Source organism: Hylobates moloch, unplaced genomic scaffold (assembly GCF_009828535.3).
Source record: "Hylobates moloch isolate HMO894 unplaced genomic scaffold, HMol_V3 SCAFFOLD_4, whole genome shotgun sequence".
In the NCBI taxonomy this organism is placed as follows: domain Eukaryota; kingdom Metazoa; phylum Chordata; class Mammalia; order Primates; family Hylobatidae; genus Hylobates; species Hylobates moloch.
In genome coordinates, this window is record NW_026652279.1 from 28081009 (window position 1) to 28100201 (window position 19193).

Below are 19193 nucleotides of genomic sequence, written 5' to 3' on the forward strand. Positions count from 1 at the left end.
ATTGACCCGATAGCTAGAGTTTGCTTTCATATGTAAGCAAAACAAATCTAGAGGGATGAAAAGATAGGGGAATTCATTTCTGGTCAGCAATGTAGAAAAAACAGAGAGACAATTGTGAATGGGGTTACCCACAAAACATAAAGGACAAAAGGGGGATGGGAATGGCTATTATTATTCCTTTTTATAATGCTTCATAATTCTCAGTCCAACACTGGATTCATGAAGACTATTTTGGTTTTAAGCAACATAAACTGAATTCAAACTTGTGTAGCATAGGAAAAACAACTTAATGCTATAAATAGCTGACACTGCCTTCAGGTGTGGTTGGATCCAGGGACTTGATATACATCAAGACTCACTCCACTCTCTGTCTCTCAGTTCTGCTTTCCTTTATGTTGGCTTCATTTTAAGTAGGGTCTGCTCAACTTCTACAAAGATGGCTGCCAACAGCTCTATGCTTAGGAGCTTTGGTGGAGATTGAGTTTCTGTTTGACAATAGTTTTAGCAAAAGTCCCAGACAGAGTTCTCACTGGCGCAGCATATGTCACATGTCCCCTCATTGAGGTCAGAGTGATGTGCTCTGATTATCTGTGCCTTGGGTCACATGTCTGTCTCCAGGAGGAGGGAGCCCCACCCAACCATATGAATATGAGTGAAGGAGGGGAAGTTTCCCAAATGAAAATTGAGGTTCTGTCACCCAAATAAGTTGAAATGAATGTCAGGCAAGCAAAAGTAGAAACAACAGGTGCTGGAGAGGATGTGGAGAAATAGGAACACTTTTACACTGTTGGTGGGACTGTAAACTAGTTCAACCATTGTGGAAGACAGTGTGGCGATTCCTCAGGGATCTAGAACTAGAAATACCATTTGACCCAGCCATCCCATTACTGGATATACACCCAAAGAATTATAAATCATGCTGCTATAAAGACACATGAAAAAGTATGTTTATAGCAGCACTATTCACAATAGCAAAGACTTGGAACCAGCCTAAATGTCCAACAATGATAGACTGGGTTAAGAAAATGTGGCACATATACATCATGGAATACTATGCAGCCTTTATAAGGACATGGATGAATCTGGAAACCATCATCCTCAGCAAATTATTGAAAGGACAAAAAACCAAACACCGCATGTTCTCACTCGTAGGTGGGAACTGAACAATGAGAACACATGGATACAGGAAGGGGAACATCACACTCCGGGGACTGTTGTGGGGTGGGAGGAGGGGGGAGGGACAGCATTAGGAGATATACCTAATGCTAAATGACGAGTTAATGGGTGCAGCAAATCAACATGGCACATGGATACATATGTAACAAACCTGCACGTTGTGCACACGTACCCTAAAACTTAAAGTATAATAATAATAATAATAATAAGTAGCCTTCATTTTTGCTACCCTTGTATCTCCACTCAAGGCTATGCCCCACATCTCCATCCAGACAGCTCTTACTCATCCTTCAGACCTCAGTTCAAATGACACTTCCTTGAGGAAACCTTCCCAAACCATCCCACACTGGACTGGAATCCCCTGCATGTGTGCTCCTGGCAGAGCTTGTCATTCCCGGCTTGTGCGGTTATTTGATGAAAGACTGTCTCCCATACTGGACTGGGATCACCTTGAAAGCTGTGGCCTGTCTTGCCCATCGCTCTGTCCCTGGAGTCTAGGACAGTGCCTGGCACACAGGAGGAGCTCAGTAAATATTTATTTGAAATACCAACGGAGGTCCACAGGACATTTGACCTGGTGATCAGTGGTGGGAGGTGAATGGGTCAAGAAAGACACCAAGATTCCCTGCTCATGAGTGAGAGTGTGGGGAAACAGGAGAAGTCAGGGTGACCTTGGTGAGCACTGCCTTGGGGGACTCGAAGATGGATGAAAGCGGGGAGGAGGCCAGATTAGGTGGGGTGGAGGACCGGAGGTCCATCAGCAAAGGCCATCCCTGGGGACAAAGAGAGGAGGGGAAGAGTAGGTCAGGGCTGGAGAGAAGGAATCTTTTCTCTGAGTTCCTGGGGAGCCCAGAGGGAAGGGCAGATGTGGCCCCATTCCCAGAAGCCTTTATAAAAGAGGGTGGGGAGGTCAGGCCTTGGCAAGGACAAGGGAAGGAGTCCCTACGTGCTGGACTGGGATTGGCTGGAAAGGGGACTTCTCTCGGAGAATCCCTCAAACTTCAAGAACTTGGAGAAGGGTGTCTGGGGATCCTACCACCATCCCTGTTTCCCTTTTGAGTAATCTGTTTCCCCATCTGTCCATCCATACACACAGCCACTTGTGTCTCCATGACCAACTGCTGGCAGTGGAAGGGTGTCCTTCCCATCCCCACGCTTACACACACTCCCAGCTGGTACCCAGAGCCTGGTCACCCCAGGCCAGGCCTGTGTTTCCAGGTGTAACGGGCAGGAGATGCTGCCCTAGGACTAGAGCAGGGAGGGGGCACGGGCCCACCCCCACCCACAGCGATCCACAGAGGGCGAGAAGAGGACGACGGCAGAGAGAAACAGAAAGGACAGGCCAACGGAAGCAGTGCTGCAAGGCTGGAAGGAGAAAAGCCAGGAGGGGAGTGCTTGCTGTGAAAGACAGGGAGACAGAGACCAAGGCGGACAGGCGGACAGGCTGGTGACCCAGGATGAAGCCGGGAAGAGCCATCAAAGGAAGGAGAAGGAAGGAGAGAGACTGGAGCGGGACGGCGGGGCAGGCGAGGGAAGGAGGGGGTGGGGAGAGGGAGGGAGGAAGAGAGAGGGGAGAAGGAGGGAGAAGAGAGCGCGAGAATGAGAGAAGAAAAAAGGGAGAGGGGAGGCGTAGAAGGGGAGAGGAGGTGAAGGGAAAAGGAGAGAGGCTGCTGGCGGTGAAGCTGCAAGAGGCAGCTGCGGAGGGAGCGCGCGGCGCGGGCCGGAGGAGCGCTGGGCGGGGGCGGGCGGTGCGGGCAGGGCCCTCCCCGAGCTGGGCGGGCTCCTGGCGCCGCGGGCCCCGCCCTCCCCCTCCATCCCTCCGGTCTCGCTCCCCCCTCCTCTCCCATCCCCGCGTCCCTCCGCCCGCCCTCGGAAGACCGAGACAGCGGAGAGGTTGCGGGTGAGCTGCGCTGAGCCCAGGAGCCGAGGAGTCGGGAGCGCAGCGCAGCCCGAGCCCGAGCGGCCCCGCGTCCCGAGCGCACCGGAGCGGCCGAGCCGCCCCGCGCAGCGCCCGTCCCGGGCAGCGCAGCCCCGGCTGCAGGTAGGAACGGGCGGCCGGCGTCGGGGCGCGGGGCGCAGAGCCTGGGATAACGGCGCAGGACCGGCCAGAGCCCCAAGCCGCCGCCGCGAGCCGGGCCGGGTGGGGGGCGGACACCTGGAGATTCAGGCCCCCGCGCCGCACCTTCCCTGGAGCCACATGAAGGAGCAGGGGCGCCGCTCGGACCCCGACGTGCGCCCAGGCCATCCGTCCCCAGGGACACGCGGGAGGCAGGAGGGCTGGAACAGAGGGGAGAATTGCATGCCCCTTCCCTCCCGCGGTGCCCCACTGGCCCCGCAAGTTGGCACTGGATTCTGCTGGAGCCGTCGAAGCTCCCTATTCATTCCCCAGGGGATGGAGGGGACGCGGAGTGAATGACACGAGCAGCGTTGGGGGGCCGTGCGCCACTTTCCCAATGCCGGGGTCAGCTGAGCCGAGTTAGAGCTATGCCCCTCATTTGTTCTCTGCGGGCTACGGCGGGGTCGGGTGCGACTTGAGGATGGGACATCTCTGGGACAGCCCAAGCTCTCAGAAACGTTGGCTTAAAAGCACACCGCGGCTTGGGCAGAGTGCACCGGAGCTAAGCCTAGTGCATCAGAGCTCGCGCCGCGCTCCCCCAGCCCCGACTTTCCCCAAGAGATGTGGGGTGCGGGCGGTCCCTTAGAGGGCTGGAGGACTGTGCCTCCTTGCTGCTTCCGGAACTGCGCTCCCCTTCTTGCTTTTGGTCTCTGCGTTTATTCCAGGGCGCGACACTGCTCACCACGGTAGCCTCGGGCAGTGCCCATTGGTTTCTGAGCACACGTCCCCACGGGTGGCACCCACAGATGTCCTGTTCTGGGCTTGGCTCGGTCTTCAGACCAGAAACTCAGACCGGGCAGTCCCCTGTTGAGGATCTGAGCTAATATCCTCCCAAAATAGACATGAACCTCAAGGAGAATTGTTTAAAAGCCAAATGATAACACCACCTTCCTTCCCGATGTGGGGCTGGAGCGCTCATTCCCTTTCCCAGGAAACTCAGCCTTATCCCCATGAAGAGCTGGGGGTGGGGGGGGCAGGGAGGGAGGGAATAAAATGGCTCCTGAGCTTTTGTGACACCCCCAAAATCAGAGACGGTATCAGACTGAGTGGCATTGGTGGTCTACCTTTGTTTTTCTGTGACACACAGGTGCGTGTTTGGCAAGAGAGGAGGGATGTTGCGTGCTGGATAGTGCCTAGATTCTGTGTCTTTGGGAACTTTGGGGGAAGTATCCTCCTGAGGGAGCCTAAAAAGGCTGTTACCTCAGTCCCCCAAATTCCAAAACAAAGGAGGTCAGTGAAAGCTACTCGCATTTTGCGTGTTATCTCTTTGTCTTTGGAGCGCATTGGGAAGGACTGACCCAGCTCCAGATCAGGGTCTGGTTGGAGCAGGCACAGACCCTCTCCAAGGCAGAGAAGGGGAAAAGGAACTTGCCCTTAGAAGTGGGAGTCCCTGGGGGAGTGGGATGGACCTTTTCCCAGAGCAGCCCTGGCAAAATGGCTGAGCCTCCCTCGAGCCTCAGAAATAAATCGTCAGGCAGGCAGCAAACAAAGAAAGAGCTCTGTCTCCAGCCAAGCGCTGGCTCAGTGGCCAGTCCTTGGAGGACAAACAGTGAGTCCCAGGCAGAGAGACGCAACCCGGCCTGTCTGGCAGAGCATCTGGAAAGTGGGGTTCCCCTAGGAACACACAGGAGAGAGGCAGCCACTCTGGAAGTAAAATCAGGGACCCTCTGTCCTGATGTGGGACACTTTATTTCAGGTCTGGAGGCTTGATGAGAAGTGGGTCTCCAGGAACTTAGATGGAGCTGGGAAGGATGTCTAGAGACCAAGGAGTAGGTAGCTTAGAGGGTAAAGATGAGGCAAAATCAAGTCCATCGAAGCCGAAAGATGCACAGTGGCCACGTCTGTCCTGCCTGCCATGGATTTTACATGCCTGGTGACCCCAGAGCAGCAAAGGCTATAAATTTTTTTACATGTGGCCCAGCACACAGCAGGACCTCAATAAATCTCTTAGAATAAAGCCTGCATGGATGGAAGGTGATGCTATCACTGGCATGGTCCTACCTGCAACCTGTACCTGTCTCACTGAGCCAGGAAGGCTATAAAATATGGCCCCTTAGTCCATAGCCGGGAATGAACAAGCCCCAGATGAGGGTTTGCTTTCAGCTGGGGCATTGCCATTTCTGGCCAGGTGACCTTGGGTACGTTCTTGTTCCTGTTGGAAGGAAGGAATGGAGTACCCAAAGCTTCCGCTGTGCCAGGGGTTATTCCTACAAGAACCGTGTGGAGCAGGCACTATTCTAATCCCTACTTCAGAGGCGATGAAACTGGATGCCGAGAGGGAAAGTGACTTGCCCAAGGTCACATAGCCAGGAGGAGGAAGGGCAGGGATCTTAACCCTACTGTTCTAATTTCCAGGCCAACTTTGTCCTATCGTGGGTCTCTGGGCCTCGGTTTTTCCATCTGTAAAGTGAAGAGATAGGGTGGTAGTTCCCGTGGGCCTGCCATTGGAGCAGTGGCTGGTCCTCTACCTTGGTGGCATATGACATGCCGAGAGCACCATGAAATAAATAAAGCACCAATATCAGGCCACTTCTTGCCATCACACAAAGACGCCGTTCCTTGGCTTGGCTATGAGCTCAGCAGCTGAGATAGAGTTCCACACTACTTGGAATTTGGAGATGTCTTTTCCACCCTCTTGCTTCTCTATGGGTCACAGGCAGAGTGTTAATGACTGTTGATTCAGCCTTGCCACCACCTTTAGCCACCTGCATCCTGAAGTCCATCTCCTTTGTCCTTGGGAGCCCATCCCTGTTGTATAGCCCAAAATGTGTCCACCTTCCCATTGACCACCACCCCACGTCCCAGCAGCCCCTCTCCTCAGCCACAGCCCCAATGCCAAACCCGGTTAGAGCCACTTCATCGCCTCTCTGCCCAAATGGAAACTAAAATGCGAGCGTCAGCAGGCCTGTCTATGCCTGTATTGGGACTACCCCTTCAATTCACCCGTGCAACATCGCCTGAGCTTCTCTGTGCCTGGAGAATGGTGGGCAGGGTATAGTCCCGCTGGATGACAGCAACCTCAAGTTGACTTCAGTTGCCAAGAGCATTGGGCACTGCCCCCGCCAGGTGAAAAGATCATCATGTGTCCACTGTTCTGTGGCTTGGCATGCCTCGATGCTGGCTTTTCAGACAGGCCCTGCTCGGGTGGCTCTTCTTGCCAACATTACCCCGTTCTCTGAAGGGCACTGGGAGATGGAGGGGAAGAGGGTGGTGCTTGAAAAAGAAAAGGTTGGGAGGCCAGATGTGCACCCCAAAATAGGACTTCCCAGGAAATGGGTCTCAGTGAGCGTATTAACATCCGGCATCTTCATCTACTCCATGCTCACCTAAGACCTCTGGGGTCAGGGGAAGGGGCTATGGAGTCAGTGGGAAGTGGGCCAGTAGCAGAGAGGAGAGTTACCTGGCATAGGCAGTAGGTGTGAATGCAAGCTGTGATATTTCAGCAGAGACCTGGAATTCAGTCATAAACAGAAAAGGAAGAAAACACTAAATATTGTTTCAATGCAATTGTATCAAAAACAGTAATAACTGTCAGTTACTGCGTGTTGGCAATATGCCAGGGACTGTGCTGTATGCCTTACTTACATAGTTGCAGTTAATTTTCACAAAACCCTGTGAGATACGTAGCATAACGATCCCTGTACGGGTGAGGAAACTGAGGAGGAGAGGGGCTAAAGCACTTGCTGCAGGATCACTGGGCTAGTAAATAGCCTTAAAGCCCAAACTCAGTCACGGCATGCTGAAATCCCTGCCACTGAAAAGCCCCTGACACTGCTTACTTGGCAATGACCATGAGCACCCCCCGCTGCCTCCACCCCAGTTGAGGAGCTGCACAGTTTACAAAGCACTTCTTCATCCATTCCATCTGTGGAGCTTTGCCACAGCTCTGGGTGGCATGATAGCTTCTGTGTGATAACTGGGGAAGCTGACTTGCAGAGAGATGAATTTGTGCCCAAGGTCCCTCAGCTGCTAGGTTGCAGAACTGGGGTTCAAATTGAGATGTCCAGCCTGTTACAACATATTTGGGACTAGATTTTAAATTCATTTGCAGCTAGTGCTGATGTCGTGCACTCAGCCACCTTTCCCTAACTCTCGGGTATCTCCCAATTTTGTCTCCACCATCTTACTGCTCAGGAAGCTATTGAGAGTGCCCTGACAAAGCCATCAGCTGCGTTTACTGTGATCTGACATGACACAAAAGTGGCATCCGATTCTATGCACGCTGCCTGCAGCGAATGGCCTTCTATTTTTACATTTCTCACAAATTGGAAATTACAAGGAGGCCAGGTCTTGCAGAGAGATTGGCTGTGGTGCTCTGAAAGCAGGGGATATACAACTAGGTGGAACGGGCCACTTCAGGATGCCAGGGGCCCTGTTGGCTGTGAAAGGGGCCCCCTAGCTGCTGGGGCTGGATGGGATCCTGGCACACAGGCCAGGCTTGGGGATGCCGGAGTTAGTGACTGCCTTGGACGGTGACCCGCAGCTCTGCCCACCTGTCGGCTGCCTGGTGTCTGCAAGATCTGTGTCTCACGCCAGCTCCTGAGATAACTGAGCCCTGGCCAGAGGGACATTCAAGGTCAAAGATGCCCTGAAACATCGACAGCAGGTTGCTTTCATGGATGTGTTGTTTGATAAGGAGATTCTGTGCAGGGAGAGGGCAGCAGCCACAGGGAAGTGAGCAAAGACATTTGGTATCAGCGTTGCGGTTTGCTGCAACTTAGCGCTGATCACGATACTCCCGGTCATCAGAACCGCACTTTATACTTCGCTAAAAATGCTCTTGCAGCTGCTCTTTCTTTTGATCATGTATGAAGTATTCCAGGGGAAGAAAATAGGGTCCTTGAGATCCTGGAGAAGAATCCTCTCTCCAATAAGGAGTGATTTTTTTAAGCTAGTTTTCTCGTAAAGCCCAAATCAGAATGACCTTGACCCAAATGAGGCTCCTTTGCACACATGTGTGTACACGCACACGTTAACACTTATGTAGAATTTCAGTTTTCAAAGTGTTTTCTCAGTCGAAGCTTGTGACAGCCCTGGGAGCTTCAAGTGAAGGTAATTTTATTGTTATTATTGGTACCATTATTATCCCCATCCAAAAGATGAAACTGAGGCTCAGTGAGCCCTGACTCCTCATCTCTGTCCCCTAGTTTCCCAGCTGATGGAAATCACCTTTTCTAGGCTGAAATCCAAGTTCACCAGGTAGCCCCTTGAGAAGGAGCCCAGATGAGGCCAGCTCTGGTAGGAGGCAGAGCACAGAGCACTCAAAGATGGAGACCTACAAGAGAGCATGGGAAGGCACGGCTGTGAGGCTTGGGAGAAAAGGGCCGTGGCATCCTGTTGTAACCTTACCTGAGCTCTGGCCGGAGATTAACATCTCCTCGGTTATGCCCAGAGTTTGGGGTCCAGAGTGTGATCATTTGGCCGGGGAGTCCCAGCAGTAACGAGGCCTGGAGGGAGAGGAAGGGATGGTTGCTCTCACACACCTACGTGCACACAAGAATGCCTTCCTCGGTGAATTGGGGGAGAAATGAACACCAGGGGCCCCCATGAGATTTCACAGAAGGATCTAAAGGTCTTTGTAGCCAGGAAGGTCGTGGGGAGTATGTGTATGTGAGCCTCAGCTCAGACCCACTGGAGGAGCAGGCTATGTGCTTCTGAGCCATGCCCAGGCACGAGGGCAGGGATGGGGTGGGGATATGGGATGGAAACCACTTGACCCTGGCCATGACCCACTCGCCTCTGCCTTTGGACTGTTGCCATGCTGGAGATTGTGAAATATCACGAGTTCTAGGAGCTTCCCTCTGGGGTGCAGGGGGAGGCAAGAGACCTGAGGGTTTGACAGTTCCCTGGCTGGATGGTGGAGAGAGAACTTGTCCAGCTGGGCCCTGACAATGAGTTCAGAGGGCCTGCTGGGCACTGGACCCTGAGCCAAGGCTGATGCTGGATGATAGGTGCTACTCTCTCCTTCTGCCAGAGGGGACCCTGAGCACAAGGGTGGTGGAGTCACTCGCCACAGGATGCACAGACCAAGTTTGGACCCAGGTCTTGGTGATGCCATCGTCACGCTGCTTCTGAAAAGCACCTGAGACAAGATAACTGTGGGGGAGCCAGGGACTTTTTCTCTGTATTCGCCATTTCTGGCTGTGCCATGCAAGGGCTGAGAAAAAGTGAAAACAATACAAAATAAAAGTGGCCAAAAGCAAAAGCCACTAGCTTCCTGGGCACTGTCTGAGCTGCCAGCCTGCAATCCAGGCTTCACTGCCACCTGAGCTGACTAAGCCGCTTTCCGCCCAAGTCAGATGTTTCCAGAGCTTAAGATCAAGGATCCACCTATGATTTAAAAATAATAATAAAAAGTAGGCCTGGGGAGAGGGAAGAAGTCATCTTACTGAAGAGTATTTTTTAAAGATGGAATTTAAATGCATGCATGTATTACATATGCATTTTTAGCAGGTTGGTTCAGCATAATGACACAGAATGATCTGATATGTGCATCTCTCAGTCTTGGGCTCTGACTGTGACCTAGGCACTGAGCCAGTACTTCACAAGCGTTGTCCCAGGATCCTCAATAAGAAAACTGAGGCTCAGGGAGCTCAAGAAGTTGCCCAAGGTCATACCACTGACACGGGGCAGAGCTGGGAATCAGATCCAAAGCTGCAGGGCTCCGAGGCCTGGGCTTGCAGACCTGAGAAAGAAGTGGGAGAGCCGCCTCCTGCTGGGCCTCAAGCCTGTGGGGGACCGTGGCTTTGCGTGCTCAGTTCATACAGCCCTTCCCCTCTTGGCTTTGCATGCTCAGTTCATACAGCCAAGAGGTTTGGACCAATTGGATAGGACGATCGGCTGCTCCCCGCGCCAGGCGCCAGTTCTCCAGGCAAGGGGAGGGAAGTTGCATGCCCCACTTCCTCCTCTCCTCCTCCATTTCCCCCATAATAGCCTCCCCGAGACTAATGACTGAGGAAGATAAGAGCCCTTTCTCCAAATGGCAGTGAATGCCACTAATGACACAGCAGATGCAGCACTGTTAATTATTCCACGGGTATTAAATGAAAACGCCAGCCCTGGAGGAGTTAAATAGCGCCACTGATCTGGCAAAGTCAGTACTTAAAAGTGGTGCCATCAGCCCGGGCCAGGGCAGAGCAGCCCCCTCCCCAAACTTGGAGCTAGACAGGAGTCACAAAGTAAGGGTCCCCTCATTGGTTATAGACCCCTCTTCAGCTCAGGGTCTGAAGCAGCTCCTTGGAGACATGGATCAGTGGCTGCTTTGGGAGATTTTCTTAAAGGCCCCTGGGGGGCCTAGACAAGTTATCCTCAGGGGCAGATGTGGACAAACAATTGGACCGAATAAAACTCTGAGCACCTACTGTGTGCCAGGTCCTATTTTGGATTGTAGAAAGAAACTGGATGCTGTTACTGCCCTTTGAAGATCCACTTGCAGTGAAAACCGTAGATTCCTTAAGAGCAGGAATGCTGTGTTGTTTGGAGTCTCTGGTCCCATAGTCAAGAACACAGAGTGGGTACCTCTGTATTACTTTGATTATCTGCTGGTTCCTTGAATGAGAGCCAGAGGCCACACAGATTGTGGCCAGAGCAAGATCGGTGGGCAGAGGGACTGGGCCAGGGTCAGGCTGTCTTCTCCAGGTACAAGCAACGTGACCTTCCTGGATGGCTTAGACCCAGATTCTGAAACGAGCCATGACGTGAATGAAGAGCTGAGTTTTCCACTTGCTGAGGCACCACAGGCAACTCCTTTGCCCTCTCTGAGCCTCAGTTTGCACATCTGCAAAATGGGGAGGATAAGGGCTATGATGGCTGCAGGCAAAACAACTGTCTCCTAACCAATCCTGGCCCTGAATCTGGAGGATCACAGACACCTCATAAATGTTTGAACAATGACATTCTGGAGGCAATTCAGCAGAGAGAGAGAGTGTAGTCATCAAAGGCAGCATCTGGTTCTTCCTCTGGGTCTCACTCAAATCTCACTCCAACCCCCAACTCATCTCCAGCAGCTCAGGTCACTTGTTCCCAGCTTCTTGGACCTGGAAAGCTATTTCTCAGGTCTTTCTAGGCTAGAGAACATCACAAAACCCACCCATTTCAGACACACCTGTGTTATAGATGGGTAAACTGAGGCCTAGAGAGGAAGAGTCCTAGGTCTTACAGAGGCTAGGACCCAGAGCTTCTAACCCCTAACCCAGTGCTCTTTCCCTTCCACCAAGCCAGCCCAGCTCCTCTGTTAAGAAATTATTAAATAGAGTTGGTGGAAGGACTCTGGTTGCCGTGACAACGGAGCCTGTGTCCTCGGGAGATAATGGCGTTGCACAAGGCAGAGTGATGTGTGTTGAATGCTGATTCAGGAGCTGCTAGAGTGAGAGTGAGTACAAGAGGAGAGTGGAGGGGACCGTGTCTAGAACTCGAGCTTCCCCAAGAAGGAGGTGCGGGACTGGTAGGGGTGGGGCAGATTGCCTCCTCTACTTCCATCCTTTCTACAGCCTTGTCAGAATGGGATACTTCCCTGCACTTCGTGGAGGTGCAGAGTCAGGTGAGGAGAGGTGAAGTGACTTACCCCAGGTCACACAACCAGGAAAGAGCCAGAGCTGGGATTATACCTCCAACCGACACGGGGGCCTAGGCTATAGGGAGGGCCTGGAAGGAGGCTCATCTGGAGGGCCAGGGGATGGTTGATGGAGACCTCTCTAAAGTCTTAAGTGGTTGTGGAGGTCCTGATGGTCCAGGAATGACAATTCCAGCCCAAGAGGAAGAGAAAACAGAATGTCAGGGTAGCTAAAAGCATCAGCTTTGGAGCCAAAGTCACATCTCTCCCTGAGACTTCCTAAACTGTGTAATCCTGGATGAGTCACTTTCTCTCTGAGCCTCAGTGTCCTCATCTGCAAAATGGGGATAATACCAGCACCTACCTCATAGGATTGTGGTGACACTGCATATCATGAGGCAGATAAAGCATCAAGCCCCAATCCTGGCCATAGCTCAATCACCAGCAGTTGTTATTATGAACCAAAGGGGAAAGTATAGGAAAAGGGTCCACTCCCAACTATGTATCGGCTTGTAATTTGTGGTGTTGGAAGAGTGAAACTGGCTAACACAGTACAAGCATGATACATAACAGGGCTCTTCATTCCAGGCTAGTAAATATCACTAGAACAAATGAACAGCTCCATCACCAAAAATACACATAAATATACATAAATATTTTGCATTTGAAGAGGAGTGTGAATGGCGTACCTCACTGCAAATGTACTGTCCTTAAAAACCTCGATGCACACCTCACTGGGGGAATTTGTGTTTTCTCTATGCAGCTGCCTAAATGACCCCATGCTGCAAACACTTTTGGAAAATAAACACTCTCACCCACACACCTAGTTTCTCTTCTAGAAGCACAGCTGGTGCAGTGTACTTACCTCCCTAATCAGGGACTGGAGAACATGGGGTTAATACCCCGTGAAACCCCAAAGTGCATCATTTGCATGCTGGCAAAGATGCAGGCTGGCAGACAACCCCATTCCATTTTGGAAGCGGAAAGAGGGTGCTGGACTCAGGCATTTGGCTGTTTCAAAAGCACTGGTGAGAGCTGCGATCCTGATGATTTAGATGCAAGCAACCATTTTGTTTATTTCCGCAAACCTGTTTGAGCAAATCCACCCCCAGAGATAGCAACCTGTTTCTGGGTCCCCTGAGAGAGAGGGTCATTTGTTCCCTGCTGTTTCTGGGGCTGGATGCCAAGCTATGAAGCAATGAGCTGAAGACCTTGGATCCTGATACCCCTATTCCATGCAGGCAGAAGAGGGGTCAGGGAGACTGATTCAGTGAACAAATAAAGACAGTTGACATTTAACCAGGATTTTAACGGGTGTGCCAAATTGCAGGATACATACACATGTCCACTTTGGGAATCGTGTTTAATAAACAATTTGCCCTAAGAATTTGATTTGATCAGCATCTCCCAGTGACTCCCACCATTCCTTTATATTGATTGCCTATAGGTTAAGATAACACTGGGCCGGATGCAGTGGCTCACTCCTGTAATCCTAGCATTTTGGGAGGCTGAGGCGGGCGGATCACGAGGTCAGGAGATCAAGACCATCCTGGCTAACACGGTGAAACCCCGTCTCTACTAAAAATACAAAAAAATTAGCCGGGCATGGTGGCGGGCGCCTGTAGTCCCAGCTACTTGGGAGGCTGAGGCAGGAGAATGGCGTGAACCTGGGAGGTGGAGCTTGCAGTGAGCCGAGATCGCGCCGCTGCACTCCAGCCTGGGTGACAGAGCAAGACTCTGCCTCAAAAAAAAAAAAAGATAGCACTGGCCTGCCTTCCACCCAGGACTTTTTCCCATCACTAACTAAAAATATGAATGAAAGCCCTGATCAGGTGGCTTATTATAATATCTGCCAGGTATCAAGCATTTACTATGTCCTAGATGCTGTACTAACTACATATTTCCCCTTTTAATCCTCATACCAGCCCTAGAAGTAAGTGTTATCACTTCTGTTTTAGACAGAGAGGGTAGGTGACTAACCTACAGTCACACAGCATTGAACCGGAGCTGAAACTAAAAACTAGGTGTCCTTGCCCCTAGGGAAGGACAAATTTTCTTTAAGTCCCACGAACAATGAGCATACTTATGAAGAGCTCCTGCTTGGGATATCATAGGGTGATCAGAAGTTTGTTTGTCAGGAGCCATGATAGGGGCAGGCAGAAGAGAGCATTGGTCATTGTCCGTGGGACTTAAAGAAAATTTTTTCAATAAAAATCTGATTTTTAGCCAGACATGGTGGCACATGCCTGTAGTCCCAGCTACGTGGGGGACTGAGGTGGGAGGATTGCTTGAACCTGAGAGGCAGAGGTTACAATGAGCCGAGATCATGCCACTGCACTCCAGCCTAGGTGACAGAGTGAGACCCTGTCTCAGAAAAAAAAAAAAAAAAAAAAGAACCTGATTTTACTAAATGGGTAGACTGTTCTTGCTACAAAGGAGTTTCCACTTTACAAAAACAAGGGGCTATATACCATCAAATTCCTTTCCACAGCTAAGTGAGTGAGTCAAGAACAGATGCACTGGTGAACGTGAGCGTTCAAGTCTTTTAAAAATAAAATTAGCCTTTATATTGTGGGAAAATATTTTAGACCCTGGAATCTGACCCTTAATTGACTCTGAAAATACACACCTCCCTCATTCTTGCAGCATATTCTAAAGCAGAGTCTCTCTGCAGTTTTTTAAATCCAACTGAGCTTTTATTAAGAAAACAATAGGATTTGTTGTTTCCCAAATATAAAACTATAACACCAAACATGCTTTTTCAAACTTCACCACTCTCAAGAGTTTCACATATCCCCTAGGGAAGGGGCAATATTAACCCTCATCCATCTTCCACTGCTTAGAGAAAGAGTTCTACTGAGTGACTAAGATTGCACCATGTATACAAGAATTGCAAATTCAGGGGCCATCGAGGGCCAGACAGGTCACAGAAATGAGTAAAGAGGTCAGGGATAGGATGACAGTAATGGTGAGATTTGTAGTAAACTAGAAAACACATCACCACTTCCCTTCTCCAAAGCATGCAAGTTCAAGTTCTAAAATTCAAATCTGATACCACTCAACCAAACATATTTGTGGGACCCATTCAGCTCAAAACCACCACATTGAGATCCCTGGTGCTTCTTATTGTGACCTTGTGTGATCTTGATCCAGACAGTTTCTCTTTGGGGCTCAGTCTGATTGTCTCTAGAAGTGGCTGATAGAGCCTGCAGAGCTGTTGAGAGGGAGGAATGGAGTCCCAGGTGTGGACACTTGATAAAGAGCCGTGGTGCTGTCTGCAGCCACTGTCATGGATGTGCCTTCTGCGACGCTAAGCCAGCTCTCCGTTTGGGTTGTGCTCCTGCACGTGACTTATTTGGTTCATCGTTTAGTTCAGCCAGCCCTTGCAGTGTTATTTTTTCTTTTCCCCAAATCTGAGTTCTTAAAGGGCCTTTATCTTAATGCCCGTCGGAGCCTTCCAAGCACATCTTGAACAGGAATGAACAGCTATTTTAACCCCACGGGCTTCTTACAAGTGTGTTTTAAAAGGCAAAGAGCGATGTAAAAGAATGGCAAAAGGTCATCGTGCCGCTCTTATTTCCTGGTCTGAGTCAATCGTTTCTGGCCGGTTGAGCATCGGGCTTTTACAGAGGCATCCCCTGGAACTGAAGTCCTCCAGAAAGCCCCACACCCCTCAGAGGCAGGAGGAAGAAAGGAGCCTGGAACAGGTGGTGAGGGTGCAGAGGGTGGGCACCCGGACCTGTTCCACAGGGGCTCGCCCTCATGCCCAGCACAGGGTTGGGTACTCAAGCTGGCAATGGGAGGCAGCTGCCCTGAGTGGAAGGTTGAGACTAATGGGCTGGCCCCCAGCAAATACAGTCAGAACCAACGAAAGGAAGTCAGTGGAAGAAGTCCTGCAGCCTGGGTTCAAAACTCCCGGCTCCTCAGCCACTTTTGACCTTGGCCTCCGCCAACCTCAGGCTTCTCTTGGCTGAAAGGTAGGCTCCTTCCCTCCCTCCTTGGGTTCAGTGAGCTGACACAGTGGAGCCTTGCACAGCTTACAAGCAGTGAATGGCACATCTGTTTTCCCTTCTGTCCTCCCTTCCTTCTGCCCTTGTTTTTCCTTTCCCCTTTCTGATCCCTTCCTGTGCTCCTCCTTTCTTCCTCCTGTTTTCCTCCTCATCACTCTGCTCCTTTACCCCAGCCTCCTCCTTGTTTGTTTCTCTCCTCCTTTCTTTCCATACCCTTTTCTCTCCTTTCCCCTTCCTTCCCACCGTCCTCTCTCTCCATCCCTCTCCACTCTTTCAAATCCACCCAGGGGGATGCCTCTGAGTTCCTGTGTCTGATCCCAGGGTTCAATGTTCCTCATCCTGCAGCAGACGTTTCTGCGGGCACCCACCAGCCCCAGCATGCGCTCCAGGGCCAGCCCAGGGGTTGACATCCAGGGCTTTCCTTACAGGAAGCAATCAAGAGGGTTTCCAGCATTAAACCAGCAAGGCCAGTTTCTGCCCAAGAGCATGCCTCACTGGCCCCACAAGAAGAAACAGGCCTAAGGCTCAGTGGTGTGCCAGAGCCTGCTCACAGATGGCACATACCCAATCCTATGACCTCATATTAGTACCTTGCATGGGCCACGGTGGGAGTGTTTACACCACAGAAATCAGCAGATGCTGCAAATTGAGTCTTCTGTTTTGTTTCCTGAGAGCCTATTGTTAAAGTGTACTAGCACACCATTGCTCTGTAGACCTGCCACCTTCTCCGAAGCAAACGTTTCTGTGCTGAGGCCTTGTAAGAACAATGTCCTCTGCCATAGAGGGCAGAACCCAGAAGAGCGCATGCATATCTAGCACTGTTCAAGCTGCCTGCTGTCGGGGAAGCAGAGCAGGTAGAAGACCTGGGCCCCGTTCTTGCATAGGTGACAGTGCAGCTGGGAAGCTAAGATAGAAGAATCCGTAATTAGTCAGGGGAGAAGCCACGTTGCATAGGGCGACCAGGCCTTCCTCCTCGCCCCCACCGTGGTCCTGGCTCAGGCACTGTCCCTCATCCTTGCACCAGCCCTGCTACAGCAACCTCCACCCATGCTCCCTCTCCTCTCCTCCTCCCCACACAGCTGCTGGGCAGTCTTGCCAAGTCACCATCACATCAAATCTCCCCATCTTCCGTGGTTCAGGTGGCAGCCCTGGTGACCACCCCATGCCCACAGTAGAGAGGGATAGTTAAGAACATGGGCTTTGGAATCAAACTGCAGTGTCTGGGAGCCGGGAAGTTGTTTTACTGTCTGGACTTCGGCTTCCTCATCTGTACAGTGTGCAGTACAGAAATGCCGTCAATATATTAAGCACTTCCTCAGGCTTCGGTGTGATTATCATTCTCATTACAGGGTAAGATGTGCCCTCTTTTCCTGCATCAGAGCTCTTCACTACTACTGGTGGCTTCCTGTTCACGTTTCCCTAAATCACCCCAGGTTCTAGCCCCCAACAAGCCTCCTCACTGTCTCCAAATATGTTCTGTATTTTGGCTTTGTTCTCTCTGCCTGGAATGGACCAGGAGCAGTTAGGGTTGCAGTTAAGAGCAAGGAGTCTGGTCCTGCTCCTCTAGCTGTGATTATTTTAAAAATATCCCCACTTCTGCTCCCTTTTCCACCAACCGCAATGCTACCCCTCCCAGTTGCCTGCCTGAACTCAGACCCCAGGGCAGGGTGCCACCTCTCCTTCTCTGCGTGCTGTGGAAGAACTTACCCCGTGGATGTGGATTGTCCATGGCCCATCTCCCAACTGTCCCGAGAGCTCAGTGGCAGCAGGACTCAGACTCCAACTTGCATCTTTGTCCCTCAGCACCCAGCATGAGGCCCGGCTCCCCGGAGGTGCACAGTCGATGCAGATCAGATTGAAAATTGCCTTGACAAAATGAAGTTCTCAGTCGGGCACTACAGATAATTAGGGGCCAGAACAGACGTTAGTAAACCACTGATCGTGTGAGCAAGACAAGCAGGATTGGATCAGAGTGAGGTGGAGCTGGAAATTGGAGTCTGACTCTCCTGCTTGCACACAGAAGAAAGCCGAGGCACAGAGAGGGGAAGGGACTGGCATAAGAGTCACACGGCTAGTAAGTTTAGAGTGAGATTTCAGACCTGTGTCTAGTGGACTTCAGGGCGTCAAGCTAACTGCCCTTCCTCCCCAGGTCAGCTCCTCGCGGCAGCTGCAAGGCACAAGCCACGTCTGCGGGTGGAGGAGAGCTGGGGTTTCCAAGACGGGAGTGCTGCCCCTAGAGGCTGGCTGCCTCCTGGGGACTCTGATTAGAGCCCCCAGCCCCACAGCGCAGCCAGAATCCCACGTGACCTCCCAGGGGCTCCCTGTATACCTGTAGGATTTGTCCAGCACAACCATAGGAGCCATTTTGGAGCCAGAACTCAGAGGCTTTCATGCTAGCAGCCTCTCTTGGGTTTCTTAAAAAGAACAGCAGAACTTGTCCTTGTGGAGGTTTGTCCTGGAGGGAGGTGGCTGCTGGGGACGGGCCATAGTTGTACACCACAAATGGAGGGCTTGGGGTGTTCCACGGGTACCCCATTAGAGACAGCAGAGTGGTTAAGAGTTTGGACACAGGGGCCCAGCTGCCTGGGTCAAGGCTTGGCGCCCCTAGCTCCTAACTGGGAGACCTTTGGCACGTCACTTTAACCTCTCTGTGCCTCAGTTTACCCATCAATAAAATGGGGGCTAAAAGCAATTTAACAGACGAAAAGCATTTAGAGTGGCCCCGGCACATTAGTAAGTGTGCCCAGCTCACTTCCTCCCTGTGCTGAGCTCTTCTTTTTCTTTCACCCGTTGCTAATGAAAAGTTGGGGAATTTTTCTTTTCTGTAGGCGGCTGCAGAAGAAGGAGAACCATCCTCCTAGAATCTGTTTCACCGTTGGATGGGTCTGTCATATTCCAGAAGTTGCAAAGTTGAATTTGTTCTCGCCTGGGTTGTCGGGGTGGGGGTGCCCTCTGGCCTTCTTCCACATTGTGGTTTCAGAGGTGTCCTAGAAAACCTGACTTCTAGGCTCTCAGAGGCTGAGAGCAGAGGGGAAGGGCTAGAGCTTCCATTTATTCCTCTGTCCTAGGACAGTGAGGCTAGGCAAACTCATCTCCACACAGTCACATTTCTCTCCCTCTGGCATCCAGCAGTCATACTTGGGCAGGTCAGGTCATGAGGCCCGATAAGTCTAATGGCTTCAGGGAATTTCACACAGGCCAGTGCCTGGGAGGCACTTCCTGGACAAGCAAATAGCACCAGACTATAACTCAGAGGGCCTGGGTCAAGTCCTGTGTGACCTTGGGCAGGTCATTTGACCTCTCTGGGCCTTAGTGCCATCATCTGCAAAATGGAACCGGT

At 51.4% G+C, this 19193-nt stretch overlaps 1 protein-coding gene across 2 annotated transcripts in view; it reads left to right on the forward strand.

The window, feature by feature from the left end:
• The first annotated feature begins 2824 nt into the window (after nucleotides 1-2824).
• SLC6A1 (solute carrier family 6 member 1) overlaps nucleotides 2825-19193 on the forward strand; it is a 46819-nt gene continuing 30450 nt past the window's right edge. For both annotated transcript variants that reach the window (XM_032149722.2, XM_032149724.2), the window contains exon 1: nucleotides 2825-3217. The gene's annotated coding sequence lies outside the window, so the exon portion shown is untranslated. The remainder of the gene's footprint in view (nucleotides 3218-19193) is intronic.